The sequence below is a fragment of the Ahaetulla prasina genome, chromosome 14 (assembly GCF_028640845.1).
Source record: "Ahaetulla prasina isolate Xishuangbanna chromosome 14, ASM2864084v1, whole genome shotgun sequence".
In the NCBI taxonomy this organism is placed as follows: Eukaryota; Metazoa; Chordata; class Lepidosauria; order Squamata; family Colubridae; genus Ahaetulla; species Ahaetulla prasina.
In genome coordinates this window covers 16,944,064-16,953,285 of record NC_080552.1, presented here as the reverse complement: position 1 = coordinate 16,953,285, position 9,222 = coordinate 16,944,064, and positions in this window count along the sequence as shown.

Here is a 9,222-nt window from a genome sequence, read left to right as displayed (position 1 = left end):
CGGCTTTCAATGAAAATGTCAAGCCTGAATTTGATGGGGGTGTGGGATGGGTTTGTATCCTTGGGCATTCTGACATGTCTTCAGTTTGACACAGTTTGGAGACGAAGAGTGGATGGAGCCTTCAATCCAAAACAGCATTCCTAACTGATGAGTCCACAGCCACAGCCACAGCTACAGTCACATTCGATTTGTGATAGGTTCATTGCTTGGAGCCTGACAGAAAAGAATTATGCCTTCATGGGAACAGAGGGTTTGTTTTTTTTAAAAATTTCTCCAATTACACCCCTCCTTTTTTCTTTTTTCTTTTTTTTTAAAAAGGCAAAACAGTGAAAAGGAGAAGAGGAGGGTATTGTTGCTTCAGGATTAATTCTATGCAGGTGACAAGTCATGTAATCTCTCCAAGAGAAGAGGAACGTTTCACAGACCCTACGTCTTGCCTCCAGAAGTTGTGGGGGGGGGGTTTTAAAGAAGAGATTGGGTAAGCATTTGTCTGAAATAGTATAGGGTTTTTTCCTGCTTGAGCATGGGGCTGGACTAGAAGACCTCCAAGGGCCCTTCCAATTCTCTTACTCTGTTGGCTTCCGCAATGAGTGTGGCAAATGTCCTTATTTATTTACGTAGATAAAGGATTTGTGGTGTTTATTTAATGACTGTAAGTAGTAAGATTCAGCAGCCTGGCCATCCCGTTGCAGAGGTGGGTTTCAGCAGGTTCTGACCAGTTCTGGAGAACCGGTAGCGGAAATTTTGAGTAGTTCAGAGAACCGGTAGTAAAAAATTCTGACTGGCCCCGCCCCCATCTATTCTCTGCCTCCCAAGTCCCAGCTGATTGGGAGGGAATGGAGATTTTACAGTATTTTTCCCCTGCAATGGCAACCAAGCCATGCCCACCAAGCCATGCCACGCCCACTAAGCCACACCCACAGAACCAGTAGTAAAAAATTTTGAAATCCACCACTGATCTCTTGGCATTGTTTTAGAAGCCCACAGGATTTCTGGGATATGTGTGTGTGTGTGTAAGTGGAAAAGCCACAGGAAGAAAAATGATAGTAATCTATCCTTTTTCTACTCTAGGGAGTAAGGATGGAAGGAAAACATCTAATAAATGTTCTCTAAATATAGTTTTACAGAGATTTGAGCGTTCCCCCCCCCATCAAACAAGATTTTGTTTGGTCATTCTTAAATACTAAAATACCTTATGCCACCAGACCTGAAATCCTGGGTTTAGAAAATTTAGAACTACGCTGCCTTCGACATGACCTGAGTTTAACTCATAGAATCATCTATTACAATGTCCTTCCTGTCGAAGACTACTTCAGCTTCAATTGCAACAATACACGAACACACAATAGATTTAAGATTAATGTTAACTGCTCCAATCTTGAGTGCAGAAAATTTGACTTCAGTAACAGAGTTGTTAATACTTGGAATACACTACCTGACTCTGTGGTCTCTTCCCAAAATCCCCAAAGCTTCAACCAAAAACTGTCTACTATTGACCTCACCCCATTCTTAAGAGGTCTATAAGGGGTGTGCATAAGAGCACAAGTGTGCCTACCGTTCCTGTCCTATTGTTTCCTTTCGTTCTATCCAATTAATATAGTTATTATATACTCATGCTTATATATATGCTTATATATTGTTTAGTTATTTTATGCTTATGCTTATATATACTGTGTGACAAAATAAATAAATAAATAAAATAAATAAGCTACGCATTACAAGTTGACAGCCTGACATCACTAACGGGGCTGGGGGGGACACCAGGAGGGGACTCAGAGGAAACGACCGTCCCGTAAGAAAACCGTGAGAAGCACCAGCCATCTCAGGGTGTCAGGTGTGCCTCCGTTCAAAACCCAAGAAAGAAAACCCCCAGCTTCACGTTTGTAGAGAAAGGTACTTTTACTGAGCATGAACTGATAGCAACGAAAAGAAAGCAAGGTCGGAGGCAATACATGCAAAAATGACACATTGAAAGTGTTCCCAAATCCCTCCCCCACCCTCAAGGACCCTAGCTGAATGTCCAATCCCCAGCTCCCCAAGGTGTCATGTGAGATGCATAAAGTGGTTGACCTTGATTGGCTATCAGCATGTTCATTCAGATGCGCAGAAAATGATGAGAATATTCTTCCCTTTTGGTCACATCACGAGACATCTCCACAAGCTCACTTCTCCCACCCAACTACCTATACATTTCCCCACCCCCCCCACCCCCCCGTTACAATGGCAGCCGATAGCAAGCAAGCATCATAGAGGCTGGCCCAAGGACCATTCCCCAAACAATTTGTTAACACCTGATTGGACATTAAGCGATAACCAGGGCGGGTTGGGCGGGAACAAGGGAAAGATGATTGTATCTTTTGCACAGGAAAATCTCAGATCCAGCTTTGCTTCACTTTAGTCAGGTATACTTTTGGCCAATCATGGGCCAGGAGTCTTTCCTTCCTAACTGACCCAGTTAGGAATGGTTGATAATTTTCCCGCAAGCCAATTTAACAAAGTCAAATAGGAGTCAGGTTTAGAAGACAGAAAACAGAGACATTCTGCAATCCAGGTTGATTTTAGACTATTTTGCTGGGACTATGCAAAATATCTTGAAGAGGTAGCTAGATCTCTCATATTGGGGCTAAGCTGAAACTAGTTTTAAACTGGGATTAAAGGATTTTTTAAAAAGAAAATTTCCTAAACACCCAGCACCCAATGGATCAGAGGGTATATCACCTTCTTTTGGCATCCAACAAGCACCAAGTCCTTTGTTGTTGTTGTTAGTTGCGAAGTCGTGTCCGACCCATTGCAACCCCATGGACAACATTCCTCCAGGCCTTCCTGTCCTCTACCATCCTCTGGAGTCCATTTAAGCTCACACAGACTGCTTCAGTGACTCCATCCAGCCACCTCGTTCTCTGTCGTCCCCTTCTTCTTTTGCCCTCCATCGTTCCCAGCATTAGGCTCTTCTCCAGTGAGTCCTTCTTTCTCATTAGGTGGCCAAAGTATTTCAGTTTCATCTTCAGGATTTGGCCTTCTAAAGAGCAGTCAGGGTCCTACCAGATCCTAATTTTCCTACCAGATCCTAACCAAGTCCTACCAGATCCTAATTTTCTAAACATCGTATCTTGGAGAAAGAAAACTGACGGGCATCAGCTTCTAGCCAAATCAATACTTCATAACTACTTCTAAGTTCCACATAGGTCTTGGAGGCATCCTTGGTACATTAAAAAAAAAAATTGTGTCTGCCTACAACTCATCGCACAATCCGGAAATGTGTGCCCAGGAAAAGAAGAGATGGTTAGATATGATGGAGACCATCTTGAGAAGGTGGAGGAGATGATGAATCGTTACTTTGGCTTCTCAGTAAATAGATTTTTTTTTGACTGGTCCCACCTCATTTTGGTGGCGCCCAAATTCCAGATGTGGCCATCAGTTCTTAACAATTAGAGACCCCTTGTTTTGTGGGCAAGTTAAGGAGGAACAACGACATGCACGTAACATCCTCCATTAAAATTCAGGCCCTCACTGATTTTACAGTGCCCGTGTTTTGTCTTGATGGATCCTAGGGAAAAAACGCTGAAGCTAAAAAGGACCATTCCAATTGACCCATAACTTGAATTTAGATCTTCCCTGTCATGGACAGTGTCTGGTGGAAAAATAATTGGATCTCAACAGGCTGCAGAGCGGCAGCTGATATCGCCTTTATGTTTGTGTGTTCCTAAAGAAGCCTCAGTAGAAAAAGAGCACAATTAAGTGTGATAAACGGGCACTCCGGGGAGCTCATTAAAGGTGACTCATTGCAATGAAATTGGTCTTCACTGAAGGGATGGCTTGCTTCTCCCTCACCCTTTTTGCTCCTATTTTGTGCAGAGCAGACATACTGTACGCTGGCAGAATAGTGTCTCCTTGTCCTTCAAGCAAATTAAATTGCGTCTTAGTATTATTAGGTCTTTGGAATAGGGTTTCCTTTTCTGAGCCTCTCGCTTTTTTCTCCCAGTTCTGCCGTGGCCGAAGAACTACACGCATCCCTGCACCAAGGTTGAGGAAGCGAATCTGCAGACAGATCTAGCTACCTTTGCAAGATATTTTGCGTGGTCCCAACAAAATATTCTAAAACCAACCTGGATTGTAGAGTGTCTCTGTTTGGATTCGTAACCAGGTTTTGTAAACCTGACTCCTATCTGGCTTTGTTAAGTTGGCTTGTGGGAAAATTATCAGCTGTTCCTAACTGGGTCAGTCAGGACTATCTTTGGCTCACTTAACAATTGTATGATTTGCTGAACCACCAGAGTGAAAAATGGTTGTAAACACGGGTCTTTTCAATGACCGTATCGCTTAGCAACCTAAATTCTCCTCTCAATTGTGGCCATAAGTCGAGGACTACCTGTATTCTAGAGAAAGTACAAAAGGCCAGGCGTTTTTCTGTACTGAAAGTTAGAATCCTTTCCGCCAGGTGCGAATAGGTAATCTGTTCTTTCTCAGAGGCAATTAACTGCTTAGCCATTGGAGAAGCCCTTCCAAACCTGAGATTATTGAGGTATTTACAATCCACCTAGGGGACAATGCTTGGTGTGGCTCCTTTGGGGAACGGATGTGTTTCTTTGCACTCCAATTATTATTTTTTCCCCTTGAAACCGTAACACACCGCTTTGTAACTTAATCAATTTCCCAAATGCAGCGATATGCTCCGCCAAGTGTGTTTCCTGCGGAGAAACAAAGCCAGGTCTCCAATAGGGAAAAATTGCCTTCCGTGGGAAAATTACTGCAGGTTCGAGCCCGGCCCAAGGTTGACTCAGCCTTCCATCCTTTATAAGGTAGGTAAAATGAGGACCCAGATTGTTGGGGGTGGGCAATAAGTTGACTTTGTAAAAAATATACAAATAGAATGAGACTATTGCCTTATACACTGTAAGCCGCCCTGAGTCTTCGGAGAAGGGCGGGGTATAAATGTAAACAAAAAAAAAACAAAAAAAACAAAAAAAATTTTTTGGTTATACGATAAAGTTAGATAAACGGCAGCAACTATGGAATAGAAATTATACATTAACGATGTCAACTGCATACAAGGAAAATTTATATAAGACATTTTATAGATGGTGTTTGTCACCGGAAAGATTGGCAAAAATGTTTAAAGACAAATTAGCTAGTTGTTGGAAATGTCATCAGATACCGGGGTCGTATTACCATTCGAGATGCCTTAGACATTTAATATCCCACTTTCCAGACGGATGTATTTATTTTTCTAATTGGCAAGCATGTGTTGAAATTGTATAGGGTATATATAATTGTATACACAAGACGTTTAGAATAGAATAGAATAGAATAAAATAGAATAGAATAGAATAGAATTTTATTGGCCAAGTGTGATTGGACACACAAGGAATTTGTCTTGGTGCATATGCTCTCAGTGTACATAAAAGAAAAGATACGTTCATCAAGGTACAACATTTGCAACACCATTGATGGTCAATATATCAATATAAATCATAAGGATTGCCAGCAACAAGTTATAGTCATACAGTCATAAGTGGAAAGAGATTGGTGATGGGAACTATGAAACGATTAATAGTAGTGCAGATTCAGCAAATAGTCTGACCGTGTTGATGGAATTATTTGTTTAGCAGAGTGATGGCCTTCGGGGAAAAACTGTTCTTGTGTCTAGTTGTTCTGGTGTGCAGTGCTCTATAGCGTCGTTTTGAGGGTAGGAGTTGAAACAGTTTATGTCCAGGATGCGAGGGATCTGCAAATATTATAAGCTAAAGAGGAAGAGGACAAGAAAACCCTGCTGTTGATGTAACTGGTCTGGTAACAAAACGTTTAGAAACTAAATCGAAGCAAGCTTGGAGAACAAATCACTGCCAAAATTGCATAGGGTCTTCTGCTTGAGCAAAAAGCAGGGGGTTGGACCCTCCCCCCCCCAGCGTCCCTTCCAACTCTGTTATTCCGTTCAGTGTTATTTTCAATTAGCCTCATCTAACATTTTATTCTGTGCCGTTCGGAGAACCCCCAAATCCCACTCCTGGCTGGCCCCGCCCACCCTGCACCTCCCAGGAATCCCCACGTGGCCCGTTTTGGATACAGGTAAATGCAGGGACGCGGTGGCTTAGTGGGTAAGACGCTGAGCTTGTCGATCGAAAGGTCGGCAGTTCAGTGGTTTGAATCCCTAGTGCCGCGTAATGGGTTGAGCTCCCGTGACTTGTCCCAGCTTCTGCCAACCTAGCAGTTCGAAAGCAGGTAAAAAATGCAAGTAGAAAAATAGGGACCACCTTTGGTGGGAAGATAAGAGCATTCTGTGCACCTTTGGCATTGAGTCATGCTGGCCACATGACCACGGAGACATCTTCGGACAGCGCTGGCTCTTCGGCTTTCAAATGGAGATGAGCAATGCCCCCTAGAGTCGGGAACGACTAGCACGTATGTGCGGGGGGAACCTTTACCTTTACCTAAGTGCAGGGCATGTGCAGAGGCTCAGGGAGGGTGAAAATCGGGCCTACCAGAAGATTGGGAAGGCTGGAAACGGGCCTGTTTCTGGCCTCCAGAGGGCCTCCGGAGCCTGGGAAGGCCGTTTTCACCCTCTCAGAGGCTTGAGGAAAGCCTCCAGAGCCCAGGGAAGGCAAAAATACAACCTCCCCGCTGTGGTGCAGGAGGCTGACTAGGCCCAACCCACCATGGCCACGCCCACCCAGCAATCGGGCAGAGAACCCTTGCTAAATTTTTGAAGCCCACCCCTAAGGTTAATTGGATTCACATTTTACGACAAACCATTAGATTAAAACTAAAACACAACTGACAAACTAAGATTTGGCAGACTGGCAGACCTAGCTTCTCTTTGCAGGTGTGTGAACCAAGTCAATTTGCTAAGCCCTAATAGGATTTATTTCTTTGGGACGGAGCTCAGCTGAGGATCACAACGGTGTTTTCTTGAACTGCGTTTAGAATCTCCTGCCTTGTGTACGTCCATTAATTAAGTTCTCCTTTCTTCTTCATTCGATGTTGTAATTTCTGGGCAAAGAAAATGTCCGCCTCCTAAAATAGTTTCACGGATGAGAATATATCTTAGGAAGAGACCAGCTGCTTTCTGCTGGGAAAATTCTGGCATTTCGTAATGGTGATATTCTGATGTTACAACACAGAAGTCTTCTTCTCTCGTACTGGCTAGGAAATAGCCTGGAAATTATATTCCAGATACCAACTTTTTGGTGGCTGAGATCTTCACATATAATTAATAATGTTTCAGAGCATATATGAGGGGTCCCGGGTGCTCTCTGAGCTTGGTTGTTTTTATGCAGATGTTTCATTATCCAAACTAGACAACATCATCAATCTTAATCAAACATTTAGACATTTTATGAAACATCTGTATAAAAACAACCAAGCTCAGATAGCACCAAGGCCCCATTCATTTCCAACCTGCGCTACAAATATTCTTATCAGGCGTATGTGGACCAGTGATGGAATTCAAATTTTTTACTACCAGTTCTGTGGGCATGGCTTGATGGACGTGGCAGGGGAAGATATTGCAAAATCTTCATTCCACCCCACCCAGGAAGGCAAAATACAACCTCCCGCTGTGGTGCAGGAGGCTGACTAGGCCCAACCCACCATGGCCACGCCCACCCAGCAATCGGGCAGAGAACCCTTGCTAAATTTTTGAAGCCCACCCCTAAGGTTAATTGGATTCACATTTTACGACAAACCATTAGATTAAAACTAAAACACAACTGACAAACTAAGATTTGGCAGACTGGCAGACCTAGCTTCTCTTTGCAGGTGTGTGAACCAAGTCAATTTGCTAAGCCCTAATAGGATTTATTTCTTTGGGACGGAGCTCAGCTGAGGATCACAACGGTGTTTTCTTGAACTGCGTTTAGAATCTCCTGCCTTGTGTACGTCCATTAATTAAGTTCTCCTTTCTTCTTCATTCGATGTTGTAATTTCTGGGCAAAGAAAATGTCCGCCTCCTAAAATAGTTTCACGGATGAGAATATATCTTAGGAAGAGACCAGCTGCTTTCTGCTGGGAAAATTCTGGCATTTCGTAATGGTGATATTCTGATGTTACAACACAGAAGTCTTCTTCTCTCGTACTGGCTAGGAAATAGCCTGGAAATTATATTCCAGATACCAACTTTTTGGTGGCTGAGATCTTCACATATAATTAATAATGTTTCAGAGCATATATGAGGGGTCCCGGGTGCTCTCTGAGCTTGGTTGTTTTTATGCAGATGTTTCATTATCCAAACTAGACAACATCATCAATCTTAATCAAACATTTAGACATTTTATGAAACATCTGTATAAAAACAACCAAGCTCAGATAGCACCAAGGCCCCATTCATTTCCAACCTGCGCTACAAATATTCTTATCAGGCGTATGTGGACCAGTGATGGAATTCAAATTTTTTACTACCAGTTCTGTGGGCATGGCTTGATGGACGTGGCAGGGGAAGATATTGCAAAATCTTCATTCCACCCCACCCAGGAAGGCAAAAATACAACCTCCCCGCTGTGGTGCAGGAGGCTGACTAGGCCCAACCCACCATGGCCACGCCCACCCAGCAATCGGGCAGAGAACCCTTGCTAAATTTTTGAAGCCCACCCCTAAGGTTAATTGGATTCACATTTTACGACAAACCATTAGATTAAAACTAAAACACAACTGACAAACTAAGATTTGGCAGACTGGCAGACCTAGCTTCTCTTTGCAGGTGTGTGAACCAAGTCAATTTGCTAAGCCCTAATAGGATTTATTTCTTTGGGACGGAGCTCAGCTGAGGATCACAACGGTGTTTTCTTGAACTGCGTTTAGAATCTCCTGCCTTGTGTACGTCCATTAATTAAGTTCTCCTTTCTTCTTCATTCGATGTTGTAATTTCTGGGCAAAGAAAATGTCCGCCTCCTAAAATAGTTTCACGGATGAGAATATATCTTAGGAAGAGACCAGCTGCTTTCTGCTGGGAAAATTCTGGCATTTCGTAATGGTGATATTCTGATGTTACAACACAGAAGTCTTCTTCTCTCGTACTGGCTAGGAAATAGCCTGGAAATTATATTCCAGATACCAACTTTTTGGTGGCTGAGATCTTCACATATAATTAATAATGTTTCAGAGCATATATGAGGGGTCCCGGGTGCTCTCTGAGCTTGGTTGTTTTTATGCAGATGTTTCATTATCCAAACTAGACAACATCATCAATCTTAATCAAACATTTAGACATTTTATGAAACATCTGTATAA